We start from the raw sequence: 12,061 nt of genomic DNA, 5'->3' as shown, positions 1-12,061 counted from the left end.
GAGACTTTAATTATAACTCACCCACTTCACCTGGGTTATTGCTCCGGAGGCCTCTGGAGTGAACGGCTACTCCAGCCAGCCTCGAAGGCGTTGGTGTCCCCCTTGATCGGTGCACCGGGACAGCAAAGAAAGTCTCACCCTTCCACCCCGTGGGCTGCACCCCAAGACCAAGACCGGGGCACCTGCCTCCAGAGGAGGCTGTGTCTGGTTTTCAGAACTCTTTAGGGACAGGTGTGCGGCTGGTCTCAGCGACCACTCTCCCGAGCCCACTTCTGAGCAGCAGAGGGGGCAGACACGAGTCAGGAACAGATTTAGCTGTGGGCAGCAAAGATGGCCACAGAGGCCGAGATGTGTGCATGTTTCTTTACTTGTTTACGTGTTTTGTGTAAGGAGAAGTCCGCAGCTGGGCAGTGCTAAGCTTGGTCCTGGTGCTCCAGGGCATGGGGGCCCGAGTCTCTGAGATGAGTTCTGCATCCTTTCTCTGTGGTCCTGAGACGGCCCTGGGTCTGCGGCCACGGGGCCCATGTTCCCCTGACAGTGGGGAGGGCGGGGGGAAGGGTGTCCTGGGATCAGGGCCAGGGACCCCTCTGTGCCTCTCACCGGAGTCTTTCCTGCGACAGAGGTGGGGCCATCCATTCCCACCCGCTCACCTGCGGTGCCCCCTCTGACAACACGGGGCTTCGTCAGCAGGGCTGAGCGAGGTGTTGGGTGGCAGACACTCCCGAACCTCCCAGGAGAGGTGATATAAAGGTATTTCTGATTGGATCCATCTAGCAGTTATGTGTTCATCACTTATTAACTAATGTGTACCTTAATGTTTTCTATATAGGAAAGGACTGTAAAACACCCACTTTTGCCTAGAGATGTGGTGAAATCATGCACATCGTTGTAACTTTCAAAGACCCATACTTAACAGGAAGCTTTTGAGGTGTTGGCCCATACCCAGCAGATACCGACCTTCTGAGTTGAGTTAATGCCCTTTCCAGCTGTAGGCATTTGTCAGATGCACCGTGGGCATGAGGTTCGACCCTCGGGGCTCCCTGAAGCAGACCCTGCCCAGACAAGGAGCGAGCCCCGAGCTGCCGGACGCCGAAGCCTCACTGGTGGACTCGTGCCCCACACGGCTTGGCAGGAGCTCCCTGGTCCATAGCAGCGCATGAAGCCTCCTGAGGGCATCATGCCCACACAGGACCACGCACAGGAGAGTGTCCCATGTGTCCCCAAAGGGGATGGGTTGTCCTGCTCCAGAGCGGGGACGAAAGTGCACTGCAGGCCAGCTTGTTGAGGCCCAGCTGGGCAGTGGTGCGGGAACGGGCTCTGGGGAAGGCGTTGGAACTGTCCAGGCTCCCCAAGTCAGTGTGGACGAGAGGAATGACTGCCCTTCTCTGGGACAAGCTGTCGTGAGGGTCTAGGACCGGGACGAGGGTCACAGCCCCTGGCAAGCACCGAGGACACGCTCCTCTGGAGGGAGGCCAGCTTGCCAGCCGCCGGCCACACCATCCTGCTCACGGCCCTGCGGGCGCTGCTGAGCTCAGGGCCAGTGCTTTGGGGGGCGGGTGGGGGGGGAGTGCGGCGCTCAGGTCAGAAAACAGCACGCTGTCCGATTTCCATGTCTTGGAAGATGAGGCGTTTGTCTGGGAGCTGATAGTTTCTCTCTTCCCTTTGAGAGTCCTGGGACAGAAATCTTTCAGAGAGGAAATAAAATGCAGCAGAACATTTCCTTTAGTGATGAAATTCGATGCCCTGGGATTTTCTAGGGTGAACGCACAGTCACTCCTGATGGCAGCTATTATCAAGCCCACTTGGGATAGAATCTCCCCAAAAATTATTTGAGAAGTAATTAAAAATGCTGTTTCGGGTTGGAAGGACAGGACTCTACAGCCTCCTCACGCCTGTGAGGACACAGCCCGGCTCGCCGTGGACCTGGGGACGGGGACATAGGTGACTCCACCTGCCTCCGGGTCCCACCCGGCGCCACCCAAGGGCCCTCATTAAGCTCTGTGGAGACTCAGATTCTTTTGGATGACAGAACTGCTAATTCTGGATGGTTTGCTTAGGAAACAATTGTGTCCCAGGGCCTGCCTCCTGCAGGGCTCGTGCTCCTCTCAGTGCCCGGGGTGCTCTGGGCAGGGGTTGCCCCAGCTGAGGCTGATCTGGAGGCTTCCCTCCCAGGCGGCCAAGGGTAACTCGAGGGTTGGGCCAACACGAGCCTTCCCCTGGAGGCCAGGGAGCCCCACACGCTTTGGGACTGCACACAGAAGGGCCTCTTTTCCGGGAGAACCATGCGAGCCCCGTCCGCCTGCGGCCAGCGCCCGGCTCACAGCTGAGCATCAGACACGGCTACTCCCCTGGACCACAGAGCACTGTCCTCACTGGTCTCACCACGGGATGCTGTAGGGAGAAGAGCAAGGTCCCGGAGAGCAAGTAACCTCCCTGTCACTCGTCTCTGGGAAGCTTGTTAGAAATGCAGAGTCTGGGCCCCCCACAAAACCACCACATGGGAATCTGCATTGTCGCCGGATCCCAGCGGTCGCATCCCAGCCGGGGAAGCCCCGGGGTGCCACTGCCCTCTCTCTGCAAGGCCTGGTGGAGCGAGGACTCCGTCTGTCCGTTTCTCCAGCTCTCTGTCCAGCCTTTAAACAAGTAAGTGCCATTTTCTATTTTAAACCAAAGTCACCTTGATGGAAAATTCACCCTGCTCTGCCCGGGATTAGGAGGGTGTGTGGGAGGAGGGGTGGAGCCTCTATGTTTTCCCTTCCACTCAGAGATGACGAACACCTCAGGGGTCTCAAGCATCTCGACTACCCCTGTGCAAATTGCAGGTGCTGCGCCTCGGCCCCCGGCGCTGGCTGGCCTTTCATTCAGACAGGGCTCCGGCGAGCGGGGGCTTCCAGGCAGGAGGGCCGGCTGCTCCCTGTCCTTGAGGAGGGGAGGTCCGGGCTGCCTGATCCCTGGGACCAAGAACAGGGCGCTCAGAGGGCCCATTTGGTGCTGCCTGGGAAGACGGCTGCACCCAGACAGATGGCGACCACTTTTCTTCTCGGAGGGCTGAGCTTCACCTTGCCAAGCCGCCCACGGGGACAGGCACCATCTCAGGGCCTGCCACCCTGAAGCCTCCCTCCCCAGTGACCCCCGCCCTCTCCCCCAGAAGGCAGCCCCGTCCTCCTCCCACTGCCTGGCCCCTGGCTCCTGCCTTCCTGGGGCAGTGCCCTTGACAAAGCCAGTCTTGGAGACTCAGCGTCTCGGGTGTGAGCCCCAGCTCGGAAACGTACCTGCTGTGTGTGCAGCTGGGACTTGCTCACCCTTTCTGAGCTAGTGCCTCTCCCTCCTACCTCACTGGTTTTACAAAAATCTTACACTGTCGCCTGTTGGGTATCGGGGTGGACTGACTGACATATAGGAGTTCCACATGTGTCGAAGGAGAGCTCATGCTCACCACCTTCCCAGCAGCCCCTCCCCGGTGCCTTAGTCAGTGCGGGCTATTGTGACAGGTACCGGAGATGGGGCCCCAACAACAGACATTTCCTCTGTCACAGTTCCAGAGGCCAGAAGTCCAAGATCAAAGTGCCAGCAGGGCTGGCTTCTCCCGAGGCCGGTCTGCTGGGCTTGCGGATGGATGCCTTCTCGCTGTGCCCTCACATGGCCTGTCCTCTCTCTGTGCATCCCTCTGTCTGTATATCCATCTGTGCACCCCTCTGTCTGTGCATCCCTCTGTCTGTGCATCTGTCTGTCTGTGCATCTGTCTGTGCATCCATCTGTCTGTGCATCCATCTGTCTGTACATCTGTCTGTGCAACCGTCTGTGCATCCCTCTGTCTGTGCATCCCTCTGTCTGTGCATCTGTCTGTCTGAGCATCTGTCTGTGCATCCATCTGTCTGTGCATCCATCTGTCTGTACATCTGTCTGTGCATCCGTCTGTGCATCCCTCTGTCTGTGCATCCCTCTGTCTGTGCATCTGTCTGAGCATCTGTCTGTGCATCCATCTGTCTGTGCATCCATCTGTCTGTACATCTGTCTGTGCATCCGTCTGTGCATCCCTCTGTCTGTGCATCCCTCTGTCTGTGCATCCCTCTGTGCATCTGTCTGTGCATCCCTCTGTCTGTGCATCCATCCGTCTGTGCATCCCTCTGTCTGTGCATCCATCTGTCTGTGCATCTGTCTGTGCATCCGTCTGTGCATCCCTCTGTCTGTGCATCCCTCTGTCTGTGCATCCCTCTGTGCATCTGTCTGTGCATCCCTCTGTCTGTGCATCCATCCGTCTGTGCATCCCTCTGTCTGTGCATCCCTCTGTGCATCTGTCTGTGCATCCCTCTGTCTGTGCATCCACCCATCTGTGCATCCTTCTGTGCACCCGTCTGTCTGTGCATCCGTCTGTCTGTACATCTGTCTGTGCATCCCTCTGTCTGGGCATCCGTCTGTCTGTGCACCCCTCTGTGCACCCCTCTGTGCATCCATCTGTCTGTGCATCCATCTGTCTGTGCATCCCTCTGTGCATCTGTCTGTGCACCCCTCTGTCTGTGCAGCACTCTGTGCACTCATCTGTGCATCCGTCTGTCTGTGCATCCGTCTGTCTGTGCACCCATCTGTCTGTCTGTGCACCCCTCTGTCTGTGCACCCGTCTGTCTGTGCATCTGTCTGTCTGTGCATCCCTCTGTCCCTGCATCCCTCTGTCCGTGCATCCCTCTGTGCACCCGTCTGTCTGTGCATCCCTCTGTATATGCATCCCTCTGTCTGTCCATCCCTCTGTCTGTGCACCCCTCTGTCTGTGCATCCGTCTGTCTGTGCTTCTGTCTGTCTGTGCATCCTTCTGTCTCTGCATTTGTCTGTGCATCCCTCTGTGCATCCGTCTGTCTGTGCATCCATCTGTGCATCCCTCTGTCTGTGCATCCCTCTGTCTGTGCATCCGCCTGTCTGTGCATCCATCTGTGCATCCGTCTGTGCATCCCTCTGTCTGTGCACCCCTCTGTCTGTGCATCCCTCTGTCTGTGCCTCCATCTTTCTGTGCATCCCTCTGTCTGTGCATCTCTCTGACTGTACATCCCTCTGTCTGTGCATCTGTTTGTCTGTGCATCCCTCTGTCTGTGCACACCTCTCTGTGTGTCCAACTTTCCTTTTTTTATAAGGACACCAGGTACATTGGATTAGGCTCCATCCTGATGACTTCCTTTTACCTTAATTACCTCTTTAAGAGCTGTATCTTTAAATACAGTCACATTCTGAGGTGCAGGACTTAGGAGCTCAACACAGGAAGTGGGGGAGGGGCAAGGTCCAGCACAAAACATCCAGTTCCCCAAGCTCCTCCTTGTTTTGGGCCCTCTTCTGCAAATAACCTCTCCTGCTCTTTTGCAAATAACTCTTCAAACCTCGTATTACCCTTCATTATGAAGAATTACCTATACATCTGATCTGGATTTCCTCCTTGGAAGCCTTCTGCCGAATTGCAGCCCAGAATAACATCTTCCATTACAATTTATGACAATAAATTAAAGTAAAATCGCCCATCCACCCATCCATCGTCCACCCTCTGGCAGTTCTGCACAGAGGACCATCCAGGACCCCAGCCCCATGCCAGCCATTGGAAGAAAGCAAAGGTGAACAGGACAAATCATGAACCTGTTTGACCCCTGCTTCTTCACACAAAGAGAAACATTTGGGTTGGTGAGCTCTGGCCCTTTCCACCCTGAGAGCTTTGGAACAGTCTCAACATCATTGTGGAAAAGACCCATGACATGGGAGCTGCGCTCTGCTGGGCAGAGAAGCCCCAATGCCTCTGTCCTGCCTGCAGGGAGCTTGGAATAGGACACCTCGACCAGCCCTGCAGGGATGGGCTGATGGCGGAGATGCAGAGTGCCACACTAGAAGGAGCCCCAAGGCAGCCTGGCAGAGACTTGTCTCATCTGCACCATTCATCTCACAACAACCGTGTCTGGAAGGTGCAATCACAGCCCACAATGCAGGGTGAGGAAAAGCCTGCATCCACTCGGCCAGACAGTGGCGGGTGGGACTCAGCGGCCCCCATCCTGCCTCCCCACTGTCCCCTCTCCAGCGGTCACTGTCCCTGAGTACTGCCTGGGAAACAGAGGTCCCGTCTGCTGAACATGGGCACACATGAGCAGGGGCATGTGGGAGGAGCCATGGGGATATCTCTGGGGAGGGCAGAGCGCTTTATTTTCCGAATTAACTATGATGAAGGTAACACACTAAACCATGTCCCTTTGAGAATTTGAAAACTAAAATGCCTTGTTTTTATTAATTTACTTGACTCTCCAATGAATAAATGATTGCGTTTAATAAGCATTCATTAGGAATGCTGGTGTGCAAATCTGTGCATCCCTGGGAAGGCGGGGCTCCTGATGTTGTGCTGACTCCCTGGCCCCCCAGCCCAGCCTCACACAGTCTCCTTCTCCCGCACTTCTTTGTGGTAGCTTCGGGTCACTGAGTCTACTTACCCTCGCTCGAATGAACTTCCAGTCCTAACCCGGCCCCCAGCTCCTCCTGCATCCGTCCGACCAGGAGCTCCTGGAACACCAAGTTTACAACCCCACACAGCACACCTCACACACAGAACAGCTAACAGGTGCTTGATACCCTTGTGGGATGGAACATCCATTTCTACCCTGAAAGACTCAATATCTTACCTGAAAAATTATTTATAGCAGGAGTCAGAGAGGAGAGAGCCTCTGCTGGATCTGATCCATGAACTAAGAGCGTGCAAGGGAATGGGGATATGGAGAAGAAGAGGGAAAGATGAGAAGACAGAGAGACAGAGAGACAGGGAGACAGAGAGACACGGAGAAAGAGACAGAGAGAAGGGAAGAGAGAGAGAGACAGAGGGTGGGGAGAGAGATTTGCTAGAGGCTGCAGACATGAAAAAAAAAAAAAACCACACTAAGTTGTGGAATCTTGATTTACAGCAAAATACAATTTTAAAAGATAAATGCAGAGGGAAAGTAGAGCTGTCTGCCTGTCAGGTTACACAAGAAAGAAATGAGCACTTCCCTTCCCCATCAGAGTGGTCGCTGGCCTACCTTGCTTCCCTTCTCAGGCCCTCCCGGAGCACCCCTCCCCCATCCCTCTTTCATACACACATGCACATGCATGCACACACACGCAAGGCACACTGCACACATGGATACACACATGCATGCACACACATGCGCACACGCACACACATGCAAGGGCACAATGCACACCTGGATACACACATGCACACATGCACACACACGCAAGGCACACTGCACACATGGATACACACATGCATGCACACACATGCGCACACGCACACACATGCAAGGGCACAATGCACACCTGGATACACACATGCACACATGCACACACACGCAAGGCACACTGCACACATGGATACACACATGCATGCACACACATGCGCACACGCACACACATGCAAGGGCACAATGCACACCTGGATACACACATGCACACACGCACACATGCACACACACGCAAGGCACACTGCACACATGGATACACACATGCATACACACACATGCACACACGTACACACATGCACGGGCACAATGCACCCCTGGATACACATGTACACGTGCACGCAACACACACACGTGCACATGCACACACATGCACACTGTGCGCATGGATACACATGTACACGTGCACGCACACATGCACACATGCATGTGCAAGCATGTACATGCACAGACACACACATGCACATATGCATGCACACACACACACACCCCCACCCCGGTGCCCTCCCTCCCACCGGCTGCACTCCTCCCGGCCCTGGCTCTGCAGCGGGCGCAGGAGGAAGATTTATCGCGGCTCATGCTCTGCTCCTGCCTCCCAGACACAAGCTCATCCCACACGAAGCTTCTTTATATGGGGTTGTTAGCTCTGCTCTGCTGACTTGGGAGGCTACATATTTTTAATCTTTATTATTTTTAATGCTATACTTCATCCCTGGGCTTCTGGCTCCAACCACATTCTGACCTCAGAATACCAACAGCAGTAAAGCCACTGCCATTCGTCACCCCCACGCTGATCGCCCGGGGTTCTTAAATTAAAAAGCGTGGGTGGGGACAGATCTCCCTGCTCTCTGTCTCAGCCCGGTGAACGGTCTAGAAATGCTGGGAACACGGGCGCTCGCTGGCCTCTGACCGCGCACTTTGCTAGTGGGCGGCATTCCTCGGTTTTAACAGAAGGACGGTCCCGTCCCTGTGCTGGGATCTGCGTGGCTGGGCAAGATCAGCCTGTGTTTACAAGTGATTCTCTTATAAAGGAGGGCAGGTGTGGGTGAGAGTGGGACCCGAGCCCCAGAGCCCTTCTGCACGGCGTGCCGTGCACGGTGCAGCCCCAAGGCCTGGGGCAGCTTCCAGAGAAGGCCTCCCTGCACCGCCGATACCCCACTCTCCGGCTGGTGCTTCCGGCCGGCCGGCCACAGGGGCTCCGGCAACCACTCCTCTGTCTCCTGCTATGCTCCATTTCCCCTCACCTCCAACTCCTCTGTGTCTGGAAGGGTGAGGAGGCATAACGAAATGGGTCTTTAGGACCTGCTGAGTTCGTGCAGGGCGGCCCCCTACTATCTGTGGTGGGCCATCGTGGGGCTGCCGCACCGTGAAGACCACCCCAGGTGTCTCCACCGCACATTCACGTGCCCTGGTCCCTCTGTGACCCTCTGTGGGCCCTCACAGCCACTCTGTAAGACAGGTTGCCCAAGACAGGCTTTGCCCCATTCTGCAGAGAAGGAGGGGACCCCGGGGAGGTGCTGTGGCTCACCCGTCATTATGCGGAACGAGGCATCGCTGCTGATGCACCCCTAAATCACAGCTTTGTGTTCTCTGCTCCTCAGCAGCCTGCTGCCGGCTCCTGTGGGATGGACTCAACGCACCCCAAAACCTCACACCCCCGCCTTTACCCAGGAGATCAGGCTTTCTCTTCAGCAGCTTAAACTAAAGGATCCTTTAGGGGCGCCTGGGTGGCTCAGATGGTTACGCGTCTGCCTTCGGCTCAGGTCATGATCCCAGGGTCCTGGGATCGAGCCCCACATCGGGCTCCCTGCTAGGCGGGGAGCCTGCTTCTCTCCCTCTGCTTCTGCCTCTCTCTCTGACTTTCATAAATAAATAAATAAATAAAATTAAAAAAAAAAAGGATCCTTTATAGTTTGACACTGTGATGCAAACGACAATTTAAAGGGTGCGTTCCTGCCCAAAATTCTGCAGCCTTTGTACGAAGAGATGCCCCCTGCTGATCTGGGTACCTGGGACAAGAACAGCAAGAGCCCTCCTGTTTGGACGGGTTTCACGAATCCAGGCAGGAATCCATTCCTTGGCCAAAACCTTCCCTATCTGCTCCACTAATCTAAATAATTTTTCATTCATCGCTTAGAATTAAGATTGTAAAGAGCAGAGACTCCTGGGAAAGTGACCTTGGGAGCAGGCTTCCGTCGGTCAGAGAGAAGGTGCTTACACAGGAGTCCAGAGACACAGTGGAGTTCCACCGAGGTCGAAATAATTTCTGTATCACAACCAAAAATGAAACACGTGCTCCTAAATATTGTTCTGGATGTCATGCTTTTGCTTTCCAGCTTCAGTGGATAACTGAAGACGGTTCTTTTATTTAATGACTTCTATATAATGACATGTCAACCTTTTATCCCTCCAGACAGGATCTACGAGCGATCTCCACAGTGGGTATGTTCAGAAGGCAACTGGATGCCCCGGCTTCACCGTGGAGCCGTGTCTACACAGGAACTAGAAATCCTGTCGGATAACAGAACTCTGCAGCTGGACCGCACATCCTCATTTCCAAACCAGTGCGATAGCCCGTTCAGACGGCCTCACCGGTGAACTCTACCAAACATCCACAGAAGAATTAACACCAACCCTTCTCAAACTCTTCCAAAAAATGGAAGACTCTGGTACGGGGCCAGCATCACCCTGATAGCAAAACCAGACAAGGACACTACAGAGCAGAAAATCTCAGGCCACAGCCCTGATGAGCTTACATGCAAAAATCCACAACAAAACACGAGCAAACTGAATTCAACAGCACATTAAAAAGCTCATATGCCACGATCGATGGATTTCTTTCAGAGACACACAGATCAGTCAACATGATCATCACATTAACAAAATGAAGGCTAAAAATCAGAAGGTAGAAAATCAAGCATCTGAAAAAAATCTAACTGTACGGTTTCGGGCTCCTGATTTCCTTAGGAGAATTTGTTAGCATCACTTTTTGTGTTTAATTTTTGTAGGTCAGCACTATAAACAGGTTAAGTAAGAAAGAAGCGACAATTTTTTTTTTTTAGATTTTATTTATTTATTCATGAGAGATAGGGAGAGAGAGAGGCAGAGGCAGAGGGAGAAGCAGGCTCCCCGCGGAGCAGGGAGCCCGATGCGGGACTCGATCCCAGGACTCTGGGATCGTGACCCGAGCCGAAGGCAGACGCTTAACTGACTGAGCCACCCAGGCGTCCCAAGAAGCGACAATTTTTAATACAGAAGACAGTCTCCCAGTATTCAATCAGTAGATGAACGTTTTGTGATGTGCGCTCTGGGTGAGTCCAGGTTGTCTGGGGGCCGTGTGACCTGAGATGCCCTCTCTGCCACCGACCCTGACTGTGCTCCCTGGCCAGCCTCTGGAAGGTCACTGATGACTTCTATGGCTGAGCCAAAAGGCCTTGCTCTGGGGCCTCGTTCCCCCTGATGTCTCTCCTGCATCGCACTGTATCCCGTCCCTTCCTGGAAAATCATGTGTTTTTCTGGCTTCCAGGGAATTCTAGGGCCCTAATTTTCCTCTGGTTTATCAGTGGTTTTTCTGACGGTAGCTCGTCTGCATTTGCCTCCTGTTTGCCGAGCAGGGGTAACAGACCTGGGCAGCCCAGGGGTGCCTCTTCCCTAATTCATGCTTATTTGAAACTTCAGGAACAATATCACAAATGAGTTAAAGGAAAGAAAAGCGGCTGCTTCCCCACAACACATATATAGAGTAATTTCTCAGCGTTTCCCCACATTTGTATCATTTACTCTCCCGCATGCCCTGTGAGGAGATATTAATCGGATGTTCATTTATAGGAGGTGGACGGTCAGGAAGCTTTCGAACTTGCTCAGGGCTTGGGAAGGAGCTCCTCCAAATTAGCTGGCTGTTAGGTCAATAAAGAGTCTCAAGTGACAGGTCACAGAAGCAGACTCTGGGTACACTGAGCTACAAATGATGGATGGATGGATGGATGGATGGATGGACAGACGGATGGGGAGTGAGGGAGTGAACGGACACTCATTGGGAGAGATCAGGGCTAGCTCACGGAGGGAAGGGCAGTCTTCCAGGCCCAGGGGCTCCATGCAGGATGCCCACGGAAGCTTGTCCTGTCCCCTCCCGTGTTGGGGTGTGTCCATCCTGTCTTTGAACCCCAGGAGGGGCATCGCACTGAGCAATCCTGTGAGTCCAGAGGGTGGGGAGGAGCAGAGCCCTCCATGCGTGCACCGTGAGCAGGAAGAGGCAAGCCCGGGCCTTGATGCCAGAGCCCCTTGTGTTTCAAACGCTGAGTCTCTCACAGTCCTAAGGAGGAGTCTATATTTTACTTTACTCTATTTAGATGTCTACTCTTCTCTAGATTTGTCCTTTCTGAACCAGAATCGAAAGTCTCCTGAACATAAAGGAAGGTGATAAATTTGAAGAGCTTAGAGCTAGATCTTAGGGGAGCCACCCAGGGGAGAAGTGTGGGGGTCTGTGGCCTCCACTCCATAGGTGGGCCACGCTGGGCCAAGGCCTCGGGTCTGGGTGCTGAGAGCTCACGAGCATCCTGCGATCCAGGCGTGGGGCAAGGCCCACGTGTAGAGGATCCTCTAAGAATGGAAATATTGGCCCCCACTGGCCTGTCACATGGACACCCCCCCGAACACTTCCTTATTAGGATAAGGCCCAATCTCTTGTTAATAAACACAGCTCCCTGTGGACCATGTCACACAGAGTCCTACGGGCCATCAGAACCTCCTGACTCCTCTCCCACCTGACAGCCAGCAGACATGAGGTTGGGTGCAGGAAGGAGAAGCCCCGGGCTCTGATCCCGCCTGGCCGC

The sequence above is a fragment of the Mirounga angustirostris genome, unplaced genomic scaffold (genome assembly GCF_029215605.1).
Source record: "Mirounga angustirostris isolate CCGP_5_RB_7025 unplaced genomic scaffold, mMirAng1.0.hap1 SCAF_10, whole genome shotgun sequence".
In the NCBI taxonomy this organism is placed as follows: Eukaryota; Metazoa; Chordata; class Mammalia; order Carnivora; family Phocidae; genus Mirounga; species Mirounga angustirostris.
Note: the sequence above shows the minus strand (reverse complement) of the source record.